At 34.6% G+C, this 14,796-nt stretch overlaps 1 protein-coding gene across 4 annotated transcripts in view; it reads left to right on the top strand.

Annotated features, from left to right (window-relative positions):
* LOC134749433 (uncharacterized) overlaps positions 1-14,796 on the top strand; it is a 44,953-nt gene that overhangs the window by 17,676 nt on the left and 12,481 nt on the right. Inside the window, exon 1 of one of the 4 annotated variants that reach the window (XM_063684361.1) lies at positions 10,153-10,653. The exons of 2 other annotated variants lie outside the window; for them this stretch is intronic. The gene's annotated coding sequence lies outside the window, so the exon portion shown is untranslated. Of the gene's footprint in view, positions 1-10,152; positions 10,654-14,796 lie in introns of those variants that run through there. One more of the 4 variants, XM_063684364.1, reaches the window with a different exon arrangement.

Below are 14,796 nucleotides of genomic sequence, written 5' to 3'. Positions count from 1 at the left end.
TTTTTTCCTTCAACTTGCATTTCATAAGTCGGGCTTTAGGGCAAAAAATAGGTAGGGATACCTACCTGACCTGGTTGATAAACCACGATAACGTGGGTACTTCTCAAGTCCCTATTTCTTACTTACCATACCAACTGCTGTTAAAATAGTCGCCCACGGGCCCACATTCCCTTTCATCAATAACGGATCCGTAGCCTCCGACCTCTGAACCAAGTCTAGCTCGCAGGGATTTTAGCTTTTTAGGACTATGCTATTTATGTCCTAAAAGACTCGTAAGTGCAAAGTCCAGTATTTTCAAGATAAGGAAATAAGTACCTACTACCTACTAAGTAATATCGTTTAAAACGTGTCCCGCTATCTTCGCTGATGCGCAGTCGGTTAATAATAATTAAACCCAAACTCCTTATTGGATTAGGTACTTTGTTGTCCGTCCGTCTGCCTGTCTGTCAAGACCCTTTATCTCGGGAACGCGTGGAGGTATCGACTTGAAATTAAAATCATATAGGTAGGTACTCAGGTCTACAGTCCCTTGAAGCTGTAAAAAAACGTAAGTTAACGTAAAAATGAGATACGGCCCTTAATGCCGCAAAAAACGTATATTTCGACACTCTCAAGAGAATCAAAATTTATAGGGTGCTTCCCGTTGCAAGTAATATTATCTTACACTAAAAGTAGGAAAAATCTGAAAACTATAAATTTGGGCGAGTCCGACTCACTTGTTCGGTTTTTTTCTTTTAATTTGGCGTTTGTCGATGTACAGTCGAAGGCAAAAATGTCAGTCGAAGGGACAAATGGAGCGTACACATAATTTTGAAACTTTGGAAATGTATATATATTTATGCCCTTGACTGTACTATTGTCATCTTTGGCCCCCAGATTTATCTTAGGTAGTTAGGTCTTCTAGACCCAAAACAAATACAATCTTGATCACAACACACATTCGATCACGAGTATAGTAAAATAAATATGAAATTACTCTCTTAATAGGATATTACGCAGGCGAGTCACATTTATAATCGTGAACGCACAGATCTTGTCTCATGCGAAATGTTCGCGAAATTAGACAATGTGCACTTTTAACCTTTCGCACATGACTCGACTGTGTAACTTATTATATGTATATTAAGCTTGCAATGTTTATCATAGTGGAAGTAGAAAAATTCACATTATTTTTGGCAGTTGGTGACGACAGTTTAATAGTTGCTAATATTTTACAATACTACTACAATACCTACACAACTGATATTTACTCGTACCTAAGTAAGAATTTGCTCCCCATTTTCAGTTTTTTTTTTTGTTAAATAACCACACGTTACATTACAACACGTCGGAGATGAATGAAAGAAATCTTGACATTTACTTAATTAAGTTCGTCATGCTAAGTATGACTCGCTCGTGTGGTTTGGTTGGTATTTTTAAGTTAGTATGTCATGTCATATATTTTAGGTTTTTGGGGTCGCTCTTTTTATTTCATAGGTACTAAGTTTAGTCTTATAGAGAATACGCGATACAAAAAATGAAAACGCGATATAAAAAAAAAACAGAAATCAGATCCTCGTAATGCCTAAGCAGTTTCCTTAATCTGCTCATTTTATATCTCAATACGAAACGTGACTCAATTTTATAATCAAAATCTTTTGATGAACTGAGTTTTTTGAGGGTTAAGTAGATATAACTATGCACTTAGGTATTTTGTATTTATAAGTACATCCGCGAAAATAATAGCACCATTCAACAAATAATATTAATTTCCTATATGTACATTCTACAGTCAGCATGAATATAGTAGCGGATGAAACTGATCGCTTTACATATAAAGACACATCTCTTTTTATAGAGATATAGGGTGGGCCAGTGATAAATTCTCTTTTCGTATTGACGTCTTTCGTTATAATGCATTTATCATTGGCCCACCCTATATTAGAGAGTAAATAGAGGATACTATTGATGCTAACTGTACTTAAATAAAAGAGGGTCAGTGTTGTAGAGTTATAACTAATTATAATGTCAAAACTATTTCGTAATACAACACATAGTCTAATAGTAAAATATTAAAATACTCATGTAAAATGATTACAATAGTTAAATTTAAGTCCTCTGCGTAGAACTGTGCCTAGTTTCATTTGAAACAGGTCATGCCGTGACCCACACTGCCTCCGACAAAGCCTACTTACCATTTACTTAGTTATGAACCATTTGTATTGACAGATGTCGACATTTCAGTTTACTACTCGTCTCAACAAACACACATAATTTAGTTTCAGTCGAAAGTCACGGCAATATGTATTGAGTAGGTATTTAAATGCAGGTTTAATCACCTCGACCTTTTACAACAATGGTCACTTTAAGACAGAGGTGTTTAAACGGGAAACCTAGTCTTGACGAATTTCCGTGTAAATAATATACAGGGTATTGGGTTTTGAGTTTTTACTTCAATAATTTATAATATAAATTACCCTAATTAGGTAGTCGTATACTAATTTATACTACTTTAAGGAGCCCACTGACTATCAGTCCGCCGCACGATATCGGCCTGTCAGTTGTTTGGAACTGTCAAATTTTTGTTCTAACTGACAGGCCGATGGACTTCCGGTTCGAGCGTCATCTTGATAGTTAGCATCGTGATTAATTACTTTGTTTTTTGCTCATTAATATTGTTTAAAGTGTAATATCGATAGCTTATTATACAGTAAACTAATGTGGTAGTGTGCAGTGAATGGAGAATTAATTTTGAAGCGCGTTTAACCATCATCTTGGAGTCAACGGCCGGTAGTCCACGTGCTTCTTGTAAAGTCTAACTATAGATTTACAAGAGTTAACAAATCACCGTACACTGTCTTGTACAACCGTACAATTTTTGTCGTTTTTAAACCTCTTAATACCTTGACACTAGCGAAATAGTCCCACTGGGCTGAAGCCATAATTTTAAAAGAAGAAGAAGAAGACAGGCCGATATCGTCCGGCGGACTGATAGTCAGTGGGCTCCTTTTTATACATAGCTAGATGACAATTGTGCCGTTTTCAACCAAAAGGGTACTTATTGTCGGTTGTCAATAAGATGCTATTTCCATAAAGGTTCATTTGAAATCGACCTTATCAACAACTGAAAAATGGGGTGGTACTTTATAACAACCCCTTAATATACATTCTTACTAACTTAACCAGCCTATTGATACTCAACACAACAGCCCAATTACGCAGACGCCCATCGCCTAAACTAACTTAATTAATACATAATTACCCGTCTACCCCAGTATCAAAGATGCAAACCCATGACCCCAAAAAAAAATGTAATTTACCTCTGCTTAGATTAAATTAAATTGGCCTCAAATAAAACGTTGTGATCGTCTAGATAATGGCAGGACACTACCGCTATGTGTAATAACCCAGAAACTTTTTACATTAGAAGGATAAGTATAGCCATTACAAAACACAAGATATCTAAATATTTCTTATTGAAAACTATTAGAATTTAGAGAAACAAACTTAAAGGAATCAGGACAGTTATTTATAGATAAATTTATTATGATGATGCTGAAAGAGATCAGATTAATAAGTAAATTAAAAGAAAATCTAATGATCTAAATGAAATTAATAATGATATTTTTATAAAATGGGGTTAAATCCTTCTACCCATCGGAAACATGTTCATAGGTATATATATCTTCTATAACATTCCTCCGACTGAACCGTTCGAACAAATAGAGCTATAGCCTCAATCTATATATCTTTAGATTGAATCTCAAGTTCCTTAGAACAAATTTATTAGAAATATTACAAGTGTCATAACACTTTTGTAAGTACTAAAATTTCAGTACTGCAAAAACTAAAATAAGGAACACTTGATCCCTTGTATAATATTAAATCGTGGGATTTTACATGCTTTAGCTATATTATCTATCATCGGGGTGAAGGTCTGGTTCAAAAACCTAGTTTTGCACTATCAAAGAAAGCGAGCTCCTTAAGGACACTCAAGATTGGACCTTTATCATACAGTCATCTTTTAATTCTAATCAAATTATCTCCTTAGAGTACAATTCCATCAAATGGCAAGTCCATAGACTCTAATACCTTCAAATATTATAAAGATGAATAAGACCTTAGCCTAAAGAATTTATTCAAAATTCTGAACTATAAATTCAATTTGCTTGCAGTGAATCCACATTCAAAGTATAGTAGAACACCACACGACCTTGCGTTTCACTTAGTCGTTGCTTGAATTGCCCATAATTCTGAACATCTTTACATCTATTCAGTTTGATTTAATAATTGGAATTATAGATTCCATTACTTGCCATTATCAAGCAATTGTACTGACTATAAGCTTCTTTCAGCAGCTTAAATACTAATTACACAAATCTTTCAGTGATGGTCAACAAAACCCTACCAAACTTAATTGGCCTATGCTTGGAGAGTCATGATCTTTCTGATCACTAAAGAATTTAATTAATTCCTTATAGTAATCAAATTGATTAGAAAAATGCTAATTTATTTAAATCAATCATTTCTAAAGTAATTATGTAATTATTATCATCTAAAATAGAACATTTCCCATTGATTAATTTTAACCAATACAAAATTCCAGAATTCTACAATATATCTATAAAAAGGTAAAAATGTAAATGTAACTGTAAAAATATCAAATTGGACTTTCAGAAGCTACATAGACTCTGTTATTTGTTTAAATTTCAGAATCTAGAGGCTACACCCCTCATGCTAAAATGATTGCTACGGGATGAAACATATACTTGTAAATTTAAATAAATAATACAGATGATATTAATAAATATTACATAAATATCAAAATATAGTTAAAATTGTATAAAAATGCTTTACAGAGTTTTTATATGGATTAAGTTTCCTTATCGCTGATTTTAGTTTTAGACTGAAAAACAGATTAATGACTAGATTAAATTATAGGATCTTCCTGAAAATTTACTTAAACACATAATAATGACTTGTGGAATAAACACATAATGTCCTGAAAATTTACACAACACATAAAATAACCTGTGGAATAAACACATAATATCCTGAAAATTTACACAGTCAATCACACTGTAATGAAAATCCACTTACCAAGGCTCGAGCTTTTCTTTCTTCATACTTTAAAATTTACAGACTTCCCTACTCAAACTATGGCATCTGCCTGACTCACTTCGACACAAATGCACTCACAAACCTAAATCACTGAAAAACTTATGGGCTTGGTTGGCACGGTTAACGTTTCAACCCATAAGATGTTCAATGCCATCAAAATTGATTAGTACACACATATGCAATAAGGAATTATTGGATCTATAAACTGAAACTCTCAGGTCTAGTTACTCAATAAAATTAATTAATAACTATTATCAAACAATTTAAAACTTCCAGGTATTTATTTTTAAGATTTAAATATAATTGAATTTACTCGATTTTATCTATTTGTAATGAAAGTTGACTATTTATTTTGTTACTTGACTCCTATCTTAGTAAAAACATGATTCCACTCACCACCCCGACGATCTTATTCTCTCTCCTACTGCTGCTCTTTACTGCTACTGCTTCTACTGCTCGTTCCGCCTCTACTTTTGTGAACTTTAATACGCGCTCTATGTCAACGACGAACTGGCAGAGCCTCCTCCGAAGAAATAGGTATTCTAATAGGTATCCCGAACTTTGGTCTAGGGTTAAGCTCTTGCTCGGGCAGAGGTTCACTTTACACGTCTGAAATTCCGAAATTGAATCCCCCACCTACAATCATCTACATCTATTTATAGTAAAATATTTGACCAAATTACTTTTTCCCTCCGCTTAATCGAAATTCAACCTTATTTTTATCAAGTTTATAACTTTCCCTACCTGATTTAATGACTTTAATAAATTTCATTCATTTCCAATATTCCATTCATTCCTGACCAATAAGACAATTACGAACATTCCGAGGAACAATATGACATGCGCAATGGAAGCTAATATAAAATGAGACGCCTTCAATCAAAAGACACCGCATTGCCGCCCGTCGATAAGGTTGATTTTGAACTGAAACTATATGGAAATAGCGTCTTATTGACAATCGACAACAAACTCCCCTTTTTAATGAAACCGGCACACATAAATAACGTGGTGATACCAGCTACAAATTTTAATTACCTCATAATATATCAGTGATATAGATTTTAATTGATCCTAAGTTTGTGCACTTAGTGAACATTTGACTTTATTAATATTAATAAATATTCTGAGAATATTTTTTTACATTAATTGTAATTCATTTAAAGATGAGTCCCTTTTGTTCTTCAGTGGTAATTCTGTCTTTTTTATTTACCCCTCTGATTTTAGTCTTTATTTTTATTATGGATTACTTTTAGTACTGTCACAGTAAAGAATTTATTAATTTATTATATACTTGACTGTGTTTTAGCAAGATTTGTATTATGGATGCTTGACAATGCTCTGTACATACATGTTGTAAAATTTACATACATAGGAATCACCTCATCAAATATCTGTTCCTCCCTTACAGGGTCCCTTCTCATGTTGACCTTATGTCACCTAATTACTTGATTTTATTTAACATTATGACAATCTCTTTTGTTATTTCTATCTTTATTTTGCTTGAGTTAAAATGTAAGTAACTAAAATGGTATATTAAGATAAATTACTCTAGTTTCAAATCTCCTTTATATTTCATCCCTTCTCCTAATTGCATGATAAATTTTCCTGACTTTTCGGGTAATCTCTTGTCATCTGGCCACCCCATTCGCATAGATCTGGATTTCTTGGAATTTTTGCCAGGTGCGTCGGCCAAGGTCACATTTCTTTTAAAACAATTTATTATTGCTAATTTCTTGGAATTATGTAATGTTGTTGATTTTATCGTATTGTTTCCATGCTGACTTGTTTATATTTTTTTTAAGGGTATTTATGTATGCAAGGTTATTTACTGTATGTTACTGATATTTTCTAGACATTAAAACAAAGTTATCTATTTAATTGCAGTTCTCTTAATCATAATGGAATGTTTAATCTACACATATGCTTAAATATGTCTAATAAGTATATACTATATTTAATATCTGTACAAGAGCACATGCGATCGGTTACAACTTTTTAGTTGAAAACTTCACAATTAATTACATTAATACACTTACGTCCATAACGGCAACATACTTGCCATCATACTTAAAACAAAAAAGCATCTATCTCTACGATAAAAATTACTGCTCGAAATCGAATGACTAGAAAGGAATGTCAAATGGTTTAACCCTTAAATGCATATTGTTGCCAAATGTATACAAAGCATTGGACAGCTCACAGATTCAACAGAAAAAAGCTTAACCCTTAAATGCATAATGATGTATATATGCATCGTATATTTGATGGTCCGTGGCTCAATATGCAGCTATCCAAAATCACATTTATTTATTTTATACAGCATGACACATCTATTTCAATTTATTAAAAAGTTATACAAAAAATCATGCATTTAAGGGTTAAGTTTCTGAACGCACATTTAAACTAAACCAAAAATAAAAAATCATGCATTTAAGGGGGGTTCGACATTTGATTTTCTTCATTGTCCGTCTAGTTATTCGTTGTCAAATGTTTCCTATGTTTGTGTTGTACTTATAGAAAAAAATATTATGAAAGGTTCATTTAGGTACAATATTCACTATAGGTAACAGGATTCATAAGATTTATGAAATAGTTTCTCATGAAAATAATAAAATATGATGAGCATGTAAAAATATCTACAGCTACGTTTATGTATTGCAAAGCTCAATGTTTTACCGAAATGATTGGGATTAAACAAATGCACCCTGTATGTTTTAATAGAGAACAGTCCCAGTTTCCGCTACCCTTTGTCCAAGTGCATACAAATCACCTGCAGTTTTCCCTCTACCGGAACTGGGCTAATTTAATTACCACAACAAAGGTATGTAAAATGTATTATTTATGGAAGAGGCACCCTTTTGCATGTAGGTTTAGACTTACGGCGGACGATGGAGTTTTAACAAATAGCCTTAAAGATATTGTGAAACAAAACACTATCTGTGACGTTTTCAGGCCAAAGACACACACATATTTCCAATAAGGAAGATTTCTAATTGCATCTTTATGATAATAGGGCCTTAAGTTATTTATGATCGGCAAATGCTGAAATCTGAACACACTGATTACATATTTAAGCAATTAAGTATCAGTGCAAATTAGAAATCATCCGGTGGTCTGTGTCCAGGAGTAATTTGTTTCCATCAACATTGGTTTACATTATATCTAACGTTCTATTGTGTTTTGGAGACAGCGAAGAACGAAGCAACATGCACGTTAATTTGTTTCTAAACCTAATACTGTTAGTACGTGTAGTAGGTTTTAATTAAACTTAGAAACAAAGGCTTCTGGACTAAAGACATAATTATTTGTATCTTAAATACCTTTAAACGAGCAATTCTTGTATATACGGGGATCTCGGAAACTGCTCCAACGATTCGATTAAATTTGCTATATTAGGTATGGGGGTTTTCAGGGGCGAAAAATCGATCTAGCTAGGTCTTATCTTAGCTAGACTTGCTGGGAAAACGCGCATTTTAGAGTTTTTATATGTTTTCCGAGTAAAGCTCCGTCTCCCAAATATTTCAACCCTAATATAATAGTAGACATTTAGGTAGGTATGTGTTCTTGGTTTGCCCGAAAGACTATAATTGGCTGAAAACCCACGCTATCCGGAAATGAAGGTTGGCTACAAAACTGGTTAAAATCCTCGACATACTGACTTCGCTTCGGGATGCCTACGAAGACACCAGGAAGTTGCTGCGCTTCTTGATGGCGTTAAATTGGCCACCAGAACCCTGTGTATTATATATTTAATATATCACATACAAGCCCCGTACAATGGCCTGACATTTACGGATTATTTAAGTGCGGGTTGTGCAGCCCAATATTAATAAATACGAGTAGGTACTACATACATCTAATAAAGCTTCTGGCATAAGCGGGAATCATCTGTTTTGTATTAGTTTTTCTTTCTTACATTTGTTCTGTTGTCCTTTCTAGACTGTATCATGTACCTAGTTGTATAGATACTTTCTATTATAAATTTATCAGTGTATTAGTTCGCTGTAATGCTGTGTAAATTTTTTGAATTAATAAAAAATTAAAAATAAATAAGTTCCTGCCGAAATTTTGAGATTTAAATTAAATTAAACCAGATGGCCGTTTAAACACACCTAATTGCCGATAATCATCAAGAGCCGTTGCGCGTTTAATTAAACGAATACCTGCATGGTATGTATATACCTCCGGCTAAAGCTAATTTATAATGAATCGATAATAACTGACCAGTGCTATGTTCCTTCATTTACGTTACCTATTTGATTTTATAGTTTCAAATCAAACCAATATGATTGTTTTTTCTACTCCAACGGCATGGGAATATGTACTCGGAATTTCGGACACAGTTACTTCCGTAAATTGCAGCTACCACTCTGTTATTATATTGTTTTTCAAACCCTCACCAGAATAAAGGCACATGTGTATATCTGACCCATCCACAACCGCCTTTCTGGTTATTACAGTACCAATTATTGGGCACATTTGCGAAACCCCGGCTCACGACTGTTCCGTCCCAGTTCTGCCGTACAATCCTCTTATTGATGTGACGTATCTTCGTAGCTTTATTTAGTGTTTTCGCTTTCGTTTTATTACGTGGACTGTATCTGTAATTAGTATAATCTAGACACAAGTCTTACGTTTTATTATCAGTGTCAAAGTATCCGGCATCTTATGATACTTTTGCGTATTACGTGCTGCATTTATTGTTGGCAAGGAAACATTGCCGCGGGCGTTCAATAAAATGACTGCACATTTAAATATATAAACGGGACAGGGTAACCTAAAGAATAAGGGTAATAAAATAAGTGTCTTCTTCATTTATTATAACTTTCTTTTATTGCATTGCTATGACGAAAGAAATAATATCTTGAAACTGTATTTATAAACCTTGATTACGTATTTGCAAAATAAAAATATTAGTGAAGAAACCGTACGATTAATGATTAATATTTTTTGCGGCTTGATTTTCTGGAGGTCGAAAAATCCTCAAAATTATTTTTTGTATGAAAAACAATCAGCTCAGTTAAAAGATTGGAATTAAACAATGCGACCATCAGATGCGTATAGGTATACCTTCCAAGTATGTTACCTATTAAGAGGTGTAGCAGGAAAAGGAACGCCGCTAACCCAGTGGCCAACTGAGAGGTGACATCGAACGATTACGCCCGCCGAGCCTCCATTCCGTACCGGTATCTGCGCTAACGCACACCGCGACCAGACCACGCGCTCGCGCACTTATACCACCCGGGCTATAGGTACGATGCTTGCACCCAGGGGTGAGCTCTATTGTCTTTCAAAACGAAACGCAATGGACGCGTGCTGCATCTCAATCAGTGTAGAGAGTTTTGGCGGTATGTGAATACAAAGTCGTTGTCGATAACGCATCGGACGGACAAATTACTGAAGCAAGGACTATTGGCTGATGAAGACGTCAGTCAGACAATTGAAGTGTTTGTGTATTTGTGGATGACCCGGCTGTGATATCCGTACATTTTGTGCCCAAGTGAGCTAAGGATCTGCAATTAAATGAATCTATAAACCTGTTGATATAACGGGGTAAGTAGTTTTTTACTTGCAATTAACTCTGGTATCTGGTGTGTTGTTCAATTAATGCTATTTATTGTCTTAGTACCGTTATTAAGAACAATAACTAGTCAATATGTGAGACAGGAATAGTACCTATATCGTATTTTGTTTAAAGTTACTGAACATCCCTCACAAGACTTCTTTAGCTGAAATCGTTTACTTACAGATACATAATGCAATGCAAATACCTAAACATAAAAATTTACCTATTCCTTGCTACAAATGTAAAAAGTATTTGGTTTAGGAACTCAAAAGGTTAGAAACGGAAATATACATAATTCTATATTATCAAATCTTTTATCGGTGCGTTTAAAGATATATCAGCAGGTCGCTAGTTCAGATCCGGCTCGAAGGACCATAAAGTATGTTAAATGCAAATGAAATATTTTCAGCATGGTTTGGAAGCACTATACCTATTTCCACTCATATTAACTATAACTACTTTACATATTGGACTTGGTTTTATCCAATAAGCGCTGTGTTAACCCGAAGTTTGTTCAGTGGGTTCATTACATTCACACCAATTAGGTTCACATCTCTCCTGTGGACTTACCTAAAGTTAAGGGATATACTTAAAGGCCTATTTTCTGTTTGAATTTGTGTGTGACCCCTGACTAGACTAAATTTACATTATAACATTAACTGGTGTCAAAGAATACTTGACCTCTAGCGTCCCAGCATAAAATAAAAATAGCCAGACCAAATTCCAGGCCAAAAAGAGACTAGCGTCATCAGACGTTACATCGTTGACGTTGTATCTTATTACTTAGTTAGGTTTTGAAATTTTTAAATTCAAATATGAACGCAAACGTTTGGAAGTACGAGTTATAGTGATGTGACCCCTTGGATTATGTTGTTACAAGTATATACATAAGAGTCAAATTAAGACTATACATTCCACCGAAGCTAAGTGCCTTATATTAATGAATGAAATGCTAAGCCTAATGGCACCTACATTCTAGAGTTCCCCGACGGATTGATGTGCGCACCTATACAAATTTAAACATTAATGCGCATTAAGTATAGACTACATAGACTACTTCCAATAGACTTCGCGTTGTGTTGTTAATTTTTAAAGTACTACGCCACGAGCCGCCTTCTGTTGCATTTGATATCTTTGTATACCACATATTAGCATCACAGCGCAGTTGGTGACGGACACAATGGCTAAAAATATTTTAACATTTGTAACACGTCATTACAGGAGTAAGGACGTATTGCAAATTGCTGAATGTACCAAGTTAGGAAACCCGCCTACTCTTTTTGATTAATTGTTTTTGTTTCCGCTTCCCAAAGGTCCACTAGACTTATATTGACCGGGATATAGACCGTGATTACCTTTTGTATTATTTGTGAGCTCCCGAAGGTTGTCTGGAAGAGATCGCTCTTTAACGATAAGACCGCCTGTTGTCTGCGTCTCATTAATCAATTGTTTTTCCTTAAGTTGTACCTTATACCTACTGAGGTGTGTCAATAAATAATATTCTACTCGTATCTATAATCTCTATCTATCTACGTGTCGTCGTATGCTCCATCTAGTACGGTACTAAAGCGATCTGCGTCTGCAAGTGAATCGCGCGCATATAAAATGGTCATACAAGGATTACACTCAACCCGTCCAGCCTGTTCCAAGTGTCACGATAAACCTCTTCTGTATTCGTCCTCCTTTTGAACCTATTTATTTTTCACTTGCTCATTTTATACCTCGTTATTTATGCTTATGCTTTCTAAGTATGTTTTTGGGTTAATGTTTTTGCAAAATATTTGTAGGTACGTAGGTTTATTAAAGTTTCAGTTGTCTTTTTTCGTGGGTTGGTGGTTGTCCAGTGAATAAGCTGTTTTAAAGACACTTATTAATTATTTTTGTGCTCAAATGCCTCAAATATCAATGTCCTAGCCTTTGCGATTAAACCTCAGAGTGTAGGTTAAATTGTTTATGTTCTGTGGGAAACAAATAAAGTAACAAGTACCTATTGTCAGGGAATATTTACTTTCAATTAGTTTTAATTAGGTACGCTTAACTTTTCATACCAATGTGCGCGGTGGTCAAAAATCGTGGGTTCAAACCTCGATAGAGCAGAAAAACTTGTTCTCGAAAAAACTGCAAAAAGATAACTAAAAATTCTGTCAGGATCCTTATCATACACATACAAGAGGTTAATAACATGACGACTGTATTAGATTCTATGCATCTCGTAATACGTGGAGTCGACCATCTATTATAAAAGGTAGTACCTACCTGTCAATCATTCGGTAGCTTACCTGTCGATGCCAATGATTGATAAGTAGTATAGCGTTTCCTATAAGATTTATGAAATGACAGTTAACAGTGTGGACATCGTAATTGGTATCACAAAGGTGAATCAGATTCACCAAGGCAGTATGTAAATGTAAATATCATTCGTCAATAACAACACAGCCGGAAAGATTCGTTTAAAATGCTACATCCTGAGTTATTTATTCCTTCCTTACTTCTAACACCTATTTAAAAATTAACGCGACACGTGAAACACTGAACTTTAAGGCATTCCACGTAAAGCATTAGGCACGGAGCTGAAGCCACTTGACATGCGTCGTACGCAGAGTAGTGTTCATTTGTGGTACGTGCTTGGTGACCACCCGTACGGCGGTGTTAGATAACAGGGAATTACTTAGCTTTTTAGTAAATGTTTCGATCCCATAGATACGGTGGATCATTACTTTTTATGCTGCATCAAGTTCCGGTGTCTTTAAATGTTGTATACGAGGTTAAAACACAGAACAAACAGGTTACAAGACAAAAATAACAACAGGAAAAACAAAATTAATTCTGAGTCGATGATGTGACATTAGGTGGTAGCTACCCGTCTAGGTAAATACTCTAGTAATTTGAGTACTAAGAGCAATTGGGTAGTTAACATTTTTTTAATGATATCAGTCGATCAGGTTTGTTATGAGGATCAAATGTCTGTATGGGACCTAATTATTGACTTAAAGAGGATTACATAAGTCACATATGATGGTCAAAGTCTGGCACCCGCACTTTTCTGACGAAACGCTCTAACAAAATGGCAACACATCGTGACCTCACTGTGTCACTTTGCTTAGAAGCCGTTTCGATGTCTGAAAAACAAGGAAATTCCGATTTTGTCGGTGAAATGTTGCGTTTATGTATATTGTTGCTATAACATTTTTTTTTAAATAAAATGTAAGGAATCGAATGGTACCGTTATTTTTTCCTGTTTGAAACTTAAACAAAGTTTTTTTTAGAAACTGGTCATATTTTTTTAGTATTCCCATATATTTTTTAAGTTTCCAATTTATTCTGATAAATTGCTCATTTTCTATCTATATAACTAGATTTAGTTATAAAATTCAACATGTGTCGTTTACCCTATTGGAGGAATAACTGAACTAACCCATTACTCAGGCGAAATAATAATAATGATGATAGAGCCATATTAAGTTGACCATTTTCTTACATTCCTAGCACGAAAAAAGATTACATATAACTAGAACTCTAGCTAAAACCAATTTAATTTACGCACAAACATTACATTTGCGAACTCAAACTGGCACACGCCAGCCGCCGTCAATTCTAGGTAATAAACGCCACTGCAGGCCTATAAAGACACCACAGGTTAAAACAATAACACATTTAGCTGAGATGGATGGCTGCGATTCGCATCGCAAACCTGCGAATGCTGAGCAAAATGCGTAATGATTTGGCAGTGCGAAACAATTTTCGCGAATTGCTTGGGGTCTATAGTCTAGTGGTTGACTAGTCCGTTGTGGAAGATATCAGTCCGTTACGTTACTTTAGCTACATCAAAGAGAATATAATGTATAGAGGGTTATTGTCATAGTGAATTTTGTAGTCGCAGTAAATTTACTGCCATCTAATATGGACACAGATTAAAACTAAAAATGAAAATGTATAAAAATATTAAAAATTATGGATTAATGATTTTTGAAGTAAAACTTCTTTAGGCGCGACTAGAGGGTAGCTCAGATATTTTTTTTGACGGAAGTAACGCTCAGTAGTGACACACGCACAATAGGACATACGTCAAAGTGCCAACATAGCGATAAACGTCATCATCAAAGAAGTTTTACTTACATGCTGTTTTTTTT

Source organism: Cydia strobilella, chromosome 18 (genome assembly GCF_947568885.1).
Source record: "Cydia strobilella chromosome 18, ilCydStro3.1, whole genome shotgun sequence".
Taxonomy (NCBI): Eukaryota; Metazoa; Arthropoda; class Insecta; order Lepidoptera; family Tortricidae; genus Cydia; species Cydia strobilella.
Note: the sequence above shows the minus strand (reverse complement) of the source record. Positions and strands in the feature narration are given on the sequence as shown.